At 41.1% G+C, this 13751-nt stretch overlaps 1 long non-coding RNA gene across 2 annotated transcripts in view; it reads left to right on the forward strand.

Moving 5' to 3' along the window:
- The window catches only part of LOC118532788 (uncharacterized), a 957805-nt gene that overhangs the window by 394796 nt on the left and 549258 nt on the right, over positions 1–13751 (forward strand). The window lies entirely within an intron of this gene.

Here is a 13751-nt window from a genome sequence, read left to right on the forward strand (position 1 = left end):
AGTGTTCCTTCCTCTTCTGTTTTGGAATAGTTTGAGAAGGATAGGTGTTAACTCTTTTTTAAATGTTTGGTAGAATTTGTATGGGAAGCCATCTGGTCCTGGACTTCTGCTTGTTGGGAATTTTTTGATTACTAATTCAATTTTGTTACCAGTAATTGGTCCATTCAGATTGTCTGTGTCTCTCTGATTGAGACTTGGAAGTTGTATGTTTTTCTCTTGATGAGTCTGGCTAAAGATTTATCAATTTTGCTTATCTTTTTAGAGAAACAGCTTTTAGATTTATTTTTTTCTATTGTTCTTTAATCTCTGTTTTATTTATTTCCACTCTAATCTTTATTATTTCCTTCTTTTTAACTTTGGGCTTTGTTTTTTTCTAGTTCCTTCAAGTGTAAGGTTTGACCTTTTTATTTGAGCTTTTTCTTGCTTCTCGAGGTAGGCCTGTATTGCTATAAATTTCCCTCTTATAACTGCTTTTGCTGCATAACAAAGATTTTGAACTATAGTGTTTCCATTTTCATTTGAGTCCATGTGTTTTTTTTTTTTTTAATTTCCTCTTTGATATCTTTGTGGACTCATTGATTGTTTAATAACATGTTGTTCAGCCTCCACTGTCTGTTTCTTCCATTTTTTTTTTCTTGCAACTAATTTCAAGTTTCATACCACTGTGGTCAGAAAAGATACTTTATATGATTTCTTTCTTCTTAAATTTATTGTTACTTGTTTTGTAGCTTATAACGTGATCTATCTTAGAGAATGTTACATGGACACTTCAAAAGAGTATGTATTGTTTTGGGGTGGAATGTTCTGTATATATCTGTTAGGTCCGTCTAGTTTAATGTGTCATTCAAAGCCACTTATTGTTTCCTTATTGATTTTCTGTCTGGATAATCTATTTATTGCTGTAAGTGGGGTGTTAAGCCCCCCATTATTATTGTATTTCTGTAAATTTCTCCCTTTATGTCTGTTAATATTCGATTTATTTGATTTATATATTTATATGATTATATATTGGGTGCATAGATATTTACTCTAGTGTATCTTTTATTTCAGTTGTTCTTCAGCTCTTCTTGGTTCATTCTTGTACTTTCTAACTCTGCTGAAGTTCTCAATGTGTTCCTCCCTTCCTCTCCCAAGGTCAGTGAGCATGTTTACGATTATTACTTTGAACTCCTTATCAGGCAAGTTACATTTCTCCATTTCATGAGGTTTTTTATCAGGACTTTTATCTTGTTCTTGCATTTGGAATATATTTCTCTGTCCCCTCATTTTGTTTGCTCTCCAGGAGACAGGAAACAGAACCTTTGTTTAGACATAAACTCTCTAGAGAATAATATCGGTGCTCAGACAACATTCAACATCATTTTGCATTTGTTTGTCTCTATGATTGGTGGACCAGCTACTTTTTCTGCTCTTGAAAATATGGCCTTATGTAGGTGTGTTCCCTGCGTAGACGGCATGTGCCTGTCTGGGAAGCTATGGCAGGTCAGCTGGAGCACGAATAGGCATGGGCCAGGCATATATCTGAGTATGTTGTGTCTGGCTGTCATGGCAGGACAGCTGGAGCGGACGTGAGCTGGGGACTCCTAGGATATGCTTGCTTGGGCCACCTTGGTGGGTTGGCTGGAGTTGGTGTGACGTGGACTGGGGGTCTTGGTGTAAACCCTTGCCAGGGCCCTCTTGGTGGGCTGGCTGGAGCTGGAGTGGGCTGTGGGGTCCTGGAATGTGTTTTGCCGGGGCTGCCTTGGTAGGTTGGCTGGCGCTAATGCAGGCATGGTTCACGCTGTCCTGGGGTATACCCTGCTGGGTTACCTTGGGATAGGTGGAATGAGTGTGGGCTGGTCGGAGCTGAGGAGGGTGTGGTTCGGGGCACCAGCACACACTGTGCTGAGAATGCCTTGGGGAGATGGCTGGATTTAGGGGGACCAGAGGTACACAGCATGCTGGGGTGGCCCTACGAGGCTGGCTGGCTGGAGCACCTGGATCTTGCTCCCACCATGTTATCTAGGTGGAGGGGAAATGTAAAAAACACTACTCACCTGTGCCTGTGACCCAGGAGAGAGTTCCAGGAGTCCTCTGCCTGTTTACTAACCCTATTTACTAGGGTTAGTAAATAGATTTCCTTCACTTAGAGTCTAGTTGACCTTTAAACCATTGTTTTTGTTGTTTGCTTGTTTTGCTGTGCCCAGGGTGGGTGAGTCTGTGCCAGCCCTCAGTGATACCCCTCCCTACTGCAGGCCACTGCCTTGGGGTAGGGTTCCCACCATAACCACATCTTTATCTCTCCTACCCTTTTCTGTGTGGTCCCTCTCTCACTGGCTGTGGAGGAGCTCTTTGGTCAACCCTTAGGTCTTTTTCAGGCGAGATTGCTCTATATGTAAGTATAGATTTGGTGAATCCGTGAGAAGAGGTGAGTTCAGGACCTTCCTATACCACCATGTTGGACTGCTCTCCAGGATTCTGCATTTTTAAAAAGGCATCTGGGTGAACCAGATGGCTCTGGTTTGGAAAACATTGGCTATCCTTGGTGTTTCTCAAACTGTGCTTCTGATAACAGCGCCAGCACCAGCTGGAACTTGTTAGACGTACAAATTCTCAGACCCCCACCTAGACTTCCTGAATCTGGAACTTTTTGTTTCAACAATCCTTGCAGGTGATTGAAATGCTTGTTACAGTTTGAAAACCATTGTCCTAACTTACCCTTAAATCACATCTATAGGAAACAGAACCTTTGTTTAGGCATAAACTCTCTAGAGAATAATATTGGTGCTCAGACAACATTCAACATCATTTTGCATTATAGCTCCTTCTGTTACTCTTTTTAAGTCACGCTTCAATGTTTGTTCCCTCTGTACAAGAAGGAAACCGGTTTGCATATAATATTTCTCCAGGGTAAAAGTTAAGAAAAAAAAAACCTACTTTCATAGGGTTGTTTCTGACTCATCTTGTAATTATTCAGTCATTATTGATAGAAGTTACGCTTTTGATTTAAAAAATCAATTTCCTTATTTATCACTCAAATAACACCAGAAGGATCAAACACTATTTGACATCTTTCTCTGAACCAAGGTATTAAAAAGTCTTCCCAAATGTTAGTTACTGTCCTAACCATTTTGGGAAAGTAGAGTCAAAATATTGCTCTCATCGTATGTGAGAGAAACTTGAGGCACATTAGCAATTATCTCCAAGTTTATATTCACTTGTCAACAATTTAATAATGGTGTTCCTTCCATTTTTAGCTGACTGTATAGTGACACGTAGTTGACTTATATTTTTGGAAGCATTCATTTGTAATTAACCTTTGGACGCATTTTAAATATGTCATTTTGGCATACAGCTCATAACAAGCTGTACCTAAGAATAAAATATTATTTTATGCAATAATTTAAAATAAATGAAGTAACCAGTTCAAAAAAAACGACTCACCAATTATCAGTGACCTTTTGTCATTTGTCATATAATTACAGAGTGTGCTCTTTTTAACAAACAAATCCCCTTTAATCATTCAACCAAAAATTAGAGATACCAGTATTCAAATTGTCAGAAATTTTAAGTGCTTTTCCTAAATATCTTTGTGTTATCTATTTTTTTCATAGTATTAATATAGAATACACGTATATTACTTAGACTGCTCAGAAGACTTAACATGTTAATAACTATACAAACCACTGCATATCACCCAGCTAGCTAGCTAGCTAAATTGGTAAAAAATGATAGATAAGTTGATAGATGGTTAATACACAATAGACAGGCAGATAGATGATTGATAGATGGCAGATAGCTGGATGGATAGAGGTAGATAAGTTCATCATTTCTCAATGCTTATTTGGCATACAGAGCGCTCATGTGCACGCGTGTGTGTTTGTAAACACTTTAGGTCAACCACTAATTAGATATGCATCGAAGGTCCCTAATACTAAGTCAGTTGAAGTTTAGATGGTTAAATTAATTTATTAGAGCCTAAATCACTCCACCGATAGGCCAGGTCTCTCGCTGCTCTCTGCTCTCTGCTCGTCTACTTTTGGCATACTGATTGTGGCTCTTCACCCGAAGCCTTGTCCTAGAGGCTCCTCTTCTTACTGATTCATGTGACGCGCTTTAGTTCAATACCCGTTACTGACCAGCCACCATGCTCAGTGAGGAGCATTAGAAGATCAAGAGAGGTAACAGTACGATTTGTTCAGCGACAGTCGCACACCAAGCCGGCACACTGAATCTCTCCTTCGTGGTTCATCCTCTTTTGTCATGACTTTAACCACGTTATTGATGTCTCATTACTCTGTGTCACTGGGAAGGAATGAGGGGGCACCTTCGAGCCACTTACCAGTTCTCTGACCTTGGGCTACGCACGTAATGGGTTCATATGTGAAATGAGGATGGTAATAGTATCTGCCCAATAGGCTGCCCTAAGGATTTGCCGAGTTAATGCACGCAGCATCCATGAAGAAAGATCTAGGAAGGCTTTATGACTGTTGCTGTGCTTATTATTTTGTAAAGATGCCCCTTGGCAGAGGCGACCCTGACGTGCGGAGGTGACCAGGCTGCCGCGCTCTGGGCACCTGCAGTGTGGAGACACCGAAAAGAAGCAAAGCGACGTACTTCAAAGCATAATACTGCCTTTTTTTCCCCAAAAGAGAGTCTGGGAATCTGTTCTATGGACCTTATTTTGAGTGGTTTTTGGCGAAGTGGTAATAGATTGATCCTGATTCTGTGAGGCTGCCTCGGGCAGGGTTGGGGCAGCAGATTTTTTCCCAGAGAGCAGGGAAAAGGCAACAGTTTTGTTTTTGTTTTTCTTTTTTTCTCTAAGTTTCGGGTGTTTAGCTTTATGCTCCAACATTGGTATATGCACCACAGCGATCACCACCACCGCCCACCGCCACTCCGAAACCCCTCCCCCTGTGGTAACTACCAGTCTGTGATCTGTGTCTAAGAGTTTGTTTTTGTCTTATTTTGTTTGTTCGTTTGTTTTTTAGATTCCACATGTGACTGCAATCATTCGGCGTTTGTCTTTCTCTGACTTATTTTGCCCACTATAGTCCTCTCAACGGCCATCCATGTTGTGGAAGATGTCCTCCTTTTTATTGCCTTGGTCCCTATAGCATTTGAATTTCTCCAGGAAGGGAGAGTGGCCTTTGTTCAATTCTGTGTATTTAAATTCCCTTCATTTCATAAATGATTTGGTAAATATTCTTCTCAAACCATGCTGCCCTGTAAGAGCTCAGCTGTGCAGACGTTGTGCGCGGTTCTAATTTATGCGCTTGGAAAGGAGACGCCATCACTCTCTACAGAGCCGTAGGATCAGCCCCATGCAGCATCTACTTTCATGCATGGCAGGAAGTTCCATTTTCACGATGGACAAGTCCATTTTGACCGGCTCCCACTGTGAGAAGCAGAAGCAATTGCTGGACCAGGCTCTTGACAAGGAGACAGCTACAACAGGTGGCTAGGAGACGGGGAAGGAGTGCTTGCTGATGGCTCACACTCAGCAGATCTGAATTTCAAAATGTAAACATTTTAAGGCAATCTGGGAGGAGGGAATAAAGCGTGATTTTAGCAAGCATGGAGTGAAGGGTTCTTAGCAAATCCATCCTCCTTCCCCACCCTGCTCCACCAGGTGAGGTCCCCTGCCAGAGCGGCTCCTTTTCCTGCAAGTGTGGGGAGGTGTCCACCCACAGCAATTTCAAGCACTCCACACTCCCAGCCAGAGCCAGTGGAAATGGAGCTGTCAGCCCTGAAAATAGAAATGCCTTGGTAGAAATTAAATAATAAAGTCGGAGAAAGTGCACTGCCCTCCATAGATCTGTGTTTGATAACATTACTCGAAACATCTTCTCTTTACACCAGGCTGCAAACTCATTTCGAAAAACAGTTGTCTTCATGGGTAGGGCTGCTGGTGCTAACCCCGGGGACAATGGCCGGGGTGCATGGGGACTTGACAAAGCCACCACTTTCTGATCCCTCTCTGAAGTTCATGGAAGCTAGACTTTTTTTTCTTTCTTCTTTTCCAAGGAAAGTATTTTAGTGGCTCATTATTTTTGATTGTGAAGTCACATCAGGGATTTTTGTTTTGCTCTCACAGGTGGATTTCATTGACTCTTAGCTCAGGGGGTCCCGCCTGATGCCAGCTGGGTGGTGGGTGCACGCTTTCTGCAGCGTTTCTGGCCAGAGGTTGTCCGGCTCGAGCCATGAGGACAGTCTCTGACACAACAGTCACCGAGCTCCTAGCACACATCCATCCTTGTTCCAAGGGCTTTCCTCCTGTCACTCCCTGCATCTTGGTGACCCCTGGGAAGTAGCTAGTAGATGGCATGCTCATTAGGCAGACCTAGAACTGACAGAATTTGTTCAAGGTTGTATAGCTGGTGAGGAAAACCTCGGTGATCCCTTACTGTCTTGTGGCACTGTGTTCTGAAAAAATTTTGTCTTTGTCTGAAAAAAGTGTCAGTGAACTCAGGATACTGTTTCCCTCAGTTAGTACCCCCCACCCCTGACCATTTTTCCTTTTCCCTCCCATTTTCCTTGGTATTTGTCTTTCGAGCTATTTACTCTAAATCAGTGGTCTACAATTTGTGTGGCATTAAAGGCCTTTTATGTTATCTACCTCCTCCAAGAACTTTCTGATGTGGAATATTTCATATTCTAGCCAGAGGGATTAATTAGGGACTACTAATATTTCCATTTTCAAAGTTTAATCATGTGTAATGATACATCTGTCTAATCACACTGAGTTGAAATCAATCTGGTAGAAAATTTTGTCTATCCTATAAAACTCACGGTTCACTCATCTCCAAGAAGTTTTGAAATATTACAAATAAGTCACTGGCCCACAATACAAACTCTTGAGGTTTCCAAGGGGTTCAGAAACATCACCATACAGATTCCATTCTACATTTTGTTTTGCTGTCATTGACTTTCCTGTGATGTAAAATAAAGTCGTCCCCATGGGGACTAGCTCTGTGTGCATCTTTCTTCCTCTTTTCCCGAACAGCCGTTTTTTCCAGCCTCCTCTAGATGCCTCATTGTACTCACGCTTCCCTCTTCCTTCTGTCACTTCACCTCCGTCTCCTGTCTCCCCCCTCAGCATGCACCTCACCCTCCAGCCGTATCAGATGGTGCACCAGAATATTGTGAAATTGAAAATGAGTTATTTAAGGGCTGTTTACCACAGGCTATTCTATGAGCATGCTCTCTACTTTTAACCACTCTTCTTTACTTGATCAGTTTCCACTGTGGTAAATGCCCTTCGCCTGATGCTGCCCACCCAGGAAAGAGGTTGATGAAGGCCCATTTCCTTTGCAGGCTGTTTTGTTTTTGTTTTTGTTTTTTGTTTTTTGTTTTTTTTTAGAGATTTATTTATTTGAAAGAGAGAGAGCACGCAGAGGGGAAAGGAGCAGAGGGAGAGAGAGTCCCAAGACTCTGCGTTGAGCATGGAGGCCAAGAGGGGGCTCAATTTCACAACCCTAAGATCATGACCTGAACTGAAACCAAGAGTCCTGGACACTTAACCAGCTGAGCCACCAGGTGTCCCACATCTGCATTTCTCTTGTCTTTCTTGTAACACCTTATGCAGCACATCACCCGGGAGGACAGAGGTTGTGTTTTGTTTATCCGTGTTTCCAGAATCTATTATGGCATTGCTTGCTCAAGAATTATTGCATTGCATCCTTACTAAGTTATTGCTCTGCTCATGCATATTTGGATTTTAATGGGAAACTCAAAGAGAGTAGGAGAAGGGAAGGGGAAGGAAGGAAAGATGGTTTCTTGAGGAATGACGCCCTGCAGCTGTGGGGATTTGTGGTAGAATTTAACCTGGGTTCAGGGAGGACACTTGTCTTTGTGAAAGTCTGTCTATATTAAGGTGGCTGTGTGCCCTGTAATTTCTCAGGGCCTAAATTCTTTGTTTTTGAAGCATAAGTTGATGAAAGTGTATGAATGCTCAGTCATTACCTCTTACTCAGAGGAAGAGGGAATCTCTCACATCGCAGGGAAGGATAAAATAGCATAATGGTTGCCCCATCTCAGAAATCTCAGAGGCCACTATCACACCAGTGAGGGGTGTTTGTGAACACACACAGATTAATGCATTATGTGATTCACACTTGCAGAGATTCAGTACAGACCCGTGTTTTCAAACCACAATTCAAATATTAGCTCCAATACATTTCTAATATAATCTTGACAAGTCAGACAACAATTCTGTTCCAGTTTTATAATTTACAGGTTAGAATGATGCAGTATATATCAAGTGTGATGGATTCTTAAAGCATCATGCTTTTCAAATGCATTATAAAGTTAAAGGTGTTTATATACAGAAGCTTGATAAATTAAGAAATATTTGTTGAGCCCTTCTTCTAGGCATTGCCCGAAATCCAAAAGTAAATCAGGCCTGGATCTTGCCCTCAGAGAGATTTATATACCAAGGAAGATGAAAAGAAATGTAGGTTAATAATAGTAATCAAGATATCCCATTAAATGAGAGACCTTCAGAGGAGGTATCGTAAGAGAGAAGAAGGAGAATTTTTGTGAAATTGAAGTCCTTCTGGATTGCTTTTGAGAGAGCAATGGGAGATGGGTGGTCCTTGAATGTGTGACACTAAGAGGAGAAAGGGGTGCTCCATTGAACCAGGGATGATAGAAGCACGATCTGAAGATGGGGATGCATGGCGTTGATGAATACCGGATACAGGCAGCCAGTAATGGGCTTTACCTGTGAGAGTGGAGAGAGAGGAGGACTGAAGGTCCACCTCTGCCTTGGAGGACGAGTCGGACCACAGGAGGAGCTTGACTGTTGTTGGTGTATGGCTCACATGTGGGTGAGGCGTCAGGACGTCTGACAGAAGTGAACGGTGTCTTGAAAGGACAAGAGAAAATGGGCTGGTGGATGATGGAGTAAGTGAGGGCATCACTGAATTATGGTAGATGAGTGATCACGTAAGTTAACAGAAATTGTTATATATACACAAACATTCTACATCAATACAAGTTTTCCTGTTTTTTTTTTTCTTTTAAACATTTCTTATCTATTATGGAAGAAGTCACTTATACAACAAGCCATTTTGAGTTGATACTGGAATAAATCCATCGTGAGAATTAGGAGAACTTGGCAAACGTGGTGAATTATTAGAAGAATTAAGAAAATAAATCGCTTTTAATGAAAACCTTTGGGAATCATCATCAGGATTGTGCAGTGATTTGGGTTTCAAGCAGTTCAATGTTTCGATTATTTTTTAAGATTTCATTTATTTATTTGACAGAGAGAGACACAGTGAGAGAGGGAACATAAGCAGGGGGAGTGGGAGAGGGAGAAGCAGGCTTCCCGCTGAGCAGGGAGCCCGATAAGGGACTAAATCCCAGGACCCGGGATCATGACCTGAGCCGAAGGCAGATGCTTAACTGACTGAGCCACCCAGGCTCCCCGGTATATATTGTATTTTAAATACCTGTGCATCCCATAATTATTTTCCTTCCTTGGAAAACACCGTAGTGTCAGCAGAAATTCCTTTTAAATTAACAAATGGAGAACTGCAAACACAGACCTAATGATGGATCCCCAGGAGCTGGAGTTTCCAAAATTGATCTCGGGTGAAATTTTAGTCTTTTAAGGTAGCCTCTGTCTTTCCTCTCCCTTATATCACTTCCTCTGAACTTCTGCAGTTAAAGGGGAAGGGGGAGCAGCCTATCCTGATGACCTTTATTTCTTTACATTTTTTTTTATCTTCCTTCATATATTGATCTCTCTGATTTGGTTTGGTTTTCACAACTGTTTTTTTTCTTCTTTGCATTACTACTCAGGTCAGATTATTTCAGTTATCTCATTAAATGCTTCATGAAATGGAATAAAAATCCATACATGTCACTTTCCTAATGGACCAGTTGCTCTTTAAAAAGAATGACAGAGATGAGAAATAAAGTCACAGCCCTCTGCGCTCATAGGTGACGCGATCGCTAGCCATCAATCTGCTCAAAGCAGGCCCCAAAGGAGGAGCCGCCAGACACTGAAGGTGGGAAGATAAAGTATGGCACATACCTAGTGACAAAGGGGTACAAAATACTATTCAAATATTCGCAATCATTTTTTAAATCTTAATAAGAGCTATGTTTTTATATTGACTACTACTTCTTCATGTAAAGGTAAAAAAAAAAAAAAAAAGAATCAGGAGGCCACGAGAGCTGTTGAAAAAACTCCTGAGATATCTTCAAAAACATCAATATTTTTTGACATTGGTCTCTTAGGACATTTATAAAATAAACAGAGTACTGCTCTATTGTTAAAAAAGTAAATAATACGTAATATGTAAAGTAAAAAGTGAAAGCTCCTATTAATCTCTTGACCAAAAACCCTCTCCAAATTAAAAACAATTAGACGTCTATTCTCTCCAGGGCCTTCCATATAGTATATTTATAAACACCTTGATGTCCGACTCATTTAGCTGTGTTTCAATTGCTATTGCCAATTTCTGTCAGTACCGTATGACTATTTCTCTAACTTAATTTTGATCATACTATGCACATTATTATTTGACCTGTTAGTTCATTTTATAATATTTGATGCATATCACCCTTTATCTGCATATACAACCCTACCTTATTATTTTCAGAGATTGCATAAAATACCATATTACTGTACCGTATGTTAACCATTCTTTTACTAAGAAAAGTTAAATTTTCGATCGCTAGTATAACAAACAGCAATTCACAGTACATTAATGAACAAATATATATATATATTTTCCCCATATACAAGTGTATGTAGGATGGATTTTGATAAAAACAAACAAAATATCCCTCCAAAATGCTGCAGCAAATAACACTGTCAGTATTCAGTGTGAGAAGAGTATTGTCTTGCTGTAAGTAACAGCATTTTCTGAATTGACTAAACTTAAAAAGAAGATGTTTTTATTATTATATTAATCCTCACTTCTCTGATAATTGGTGACCTCAAACTCCTCTTCCTATGTTCAGTGACTATTTATGGTCCTCTGTCTGAAAATTGCCTGATCATTTTTATCTACTTACTTCTTTATTCTGGGTTATTTTTCTTCCTAATTTATAGAGGCATTCTCTATGTTGTGGATTTTAAGAATGCTAAGAATTTGTGTATCACAGATATTTTAGGATTAGCAATATTGGGCTCTGTTGCTTGTCTTTGAATTTGACGATATCATTCATATTCTCATAAAAGCAGTTTTAAATGTATTTTTAACGTATTTATTTACATGTCTGCCAGTGTTTTCCTTTATGTCTTCTCTTATGGCCTTCGTGGGCCCAATGGATTCCTCTATTAATGGGGGTTCTAATGAGAAACAAAGTTTATCCCGCATGCTTCAAATAAAGATGATGCAGTGGAAGTTTCAGACGTAGGGGTAGTGTTATATGAGCAAACAAGGGTGGGAGGGCTCGGAGTCTGACAACACTGAGAAGGTTGCAGGCTCTCTAGGGCTGGATGGAGAAGGTGAGTGAATAGTGGTTCTAGAGCCCGGCCATACCTAGAACGTTGGAATGGTGGATGCCTGCTGGGGCGTGCAGTCTCAGACGGATCCTCATTGTACATAGTGATGAGGCCCAAAGCTGGGTAAGAATGAAGACATGCTTCTGTTTCTCTCTCCTTCTGGCATCCTATCTTTTGTCTGTTACTGATTCAACCCAGTGAGAACCCAGGTGGCAGAGCACCCCTGAGCTTTGTCTATGGTGTCAGCGTCCTGGGACACATGGCTGGTCAGAGGCCATCAGAGACTGAGAGCCACACAGACTTGCCAGAATATTCACTCTAGAATTGCAAAAACAATTCTCCTAACTTTTCTTCTAGGATATTTATTATTCTGAAATTGTTTCTTACTGTGCGAGCTATTCTTGGTGTTCTGGGTAAAAACTGCTGCATAGCAAATCATTAGTGCCAAAATCTTAGTGGCTCAAAACCGTCATAATCGTGTATAATCTCTCCCGGTGTGTGTGGATCTGAAATCCATAAGCCGTTTGGGATCTCTGATGGAGTGGTTAGATGATTCTGGGATTGGGGCATCTTGAAAGCTTCTCGATTCTCAATCTGATGGCTGCATGGGAAGCCTGGACGAGCTAGTGAGTGGGTGGGGCAGTAGGGGCTCCTAGAACGTCTCTGCCTCTCCAGAGTGTTGCTACCATGTTGGCCTCATCAGGCCTCCAGAGATGCAAGAGCCAGCCAGGCGGCAGAATCCTCACCACCTTTCACCTTCCTTTAACAGTACTTATGCTGAACTTCATCAGTTGGCACAGTCCAGAACACCCCTCAGAATCAAAAGGAGGGGACTTGAGTTCTGCTTCTGGAAGGGGAGGTGTTAAGATTCCGTAAGAGCCTTTGGGGCCAGAAATACCACGGAGACCATTTTTGAAAAATTCATTCTGCCACACTTGCCTCTCGTTTCTTACTATGTCCACTTATATTTCATGGGTCACGTGTTTCCTGTCCTTTAACATAGGAATTTATTAGGTGTATCAGTCTGTTAGGGCTGATAAAGGATTACAGGCTGGGGCTTTAACAGCAGACAGCTATTTTCTCATAACTCGAGAAGCTGAAAGTCCAAAATCAAGGTGCTGGCAGGGTTGGTTTCTTCTGAGGCCTCTCTCCTTGGCTAGCAGGTGGCCACCTTCTCCCGGTGTCCTCACATGGTCCCTCCTCTGAGCCTGTCTGTGTCCTAATCTCCTCTTCTTATGAGGACATACTGGATTAGACCCACCCTAATGACCTCATTGTAACTTCATCACCTTTTTAAAGGCTCCATCTCTAAATATGGTCACATTCTGAGGTCCTGGGGATTAGGGTTTCAGCATATGGATTTGGCAGGGGCACAGTTCAGGTCCATAACACTGGCCTTGCTTCTAAGTTTGTCCGACATGCTTTTCAGTACATTGACATGAAAATGGAACAAAGGAAGAGAATTAATTAATTCGGGAATGTGGAAGATACAGAAACAGAAGGTGCAGAATGGGGTTTCCATGCAGGAAGAAGTGATGTGAAGCAGACCTCGCTGGGCAGTCATTACGAACCCCAACAAATAAGGAGCAGGATTTTTGTAAGGCGGGAGAGGAGAGGCTGTGGGAATCTGTGGTCTCTGTCAGCCCAGCAGAGATCCTTGTCATCTCAGATGGCCCGGCTTTGAGAAGTGAGAGAGGGAGAGGTCAGGAAGACGGCTTGCAACTTCACAATGTAGCTGGCTATAGATTTACCTTGGGTTCGAAGTAAGTCCCCAACTATAAAATATTTGATTCCATTTTTCTCAGATTAAAAATAGTTTTACCATATATAGGGAAATAAACATTTTGAATTTGCAATAGAAAATTTAAAGGATTGACAAAGGCTAGAGGCTCCTTTTAATTTTCTGAAAGATTATTTAGACTTCTCCAAGTGAATAAAAAAATAACACTTTAGCATTGTCAGTGCTCAGAATGTGTAAAGCTAACCTGTAGGTTATGAATCTATATAGACATTCATTTTAAGCAAATCAGGTATTTCTAAAAGTACATGATAGTGCAGCAAACACTGGGTTTTCTTCATTTTATGACTCTTGCCCTCAAAAATTTAAATCACTTTGGGATAAAAGACACGTATATTTGAAATAAAATAACAGAGAATGTTTTATGGTTACCCATAATTGGTAGTAGAGAAAATACTAGTTAAAGCAGTCTGAGTAAGGAGAAATAATGTTAGAATGATCTGATTTGAGGATAGTCAGCAGGACTCTGAAGGTTTGATAATTTGTAATTCTGAGAAGAATTATGGG

Source organism: Halichoerus grypus, chromosome 3, assembly GCF_964656455.1.
Source record: "Halichoerus grypus chromosome 3, mHalGry1.hap1.1, whole genome shotgun sequence".
NCBI lineage: Eukaryota > Metazoa > Chordata > Mammalia > Carnivora > Phocidae > Halichoerus > Halichoerus grypus.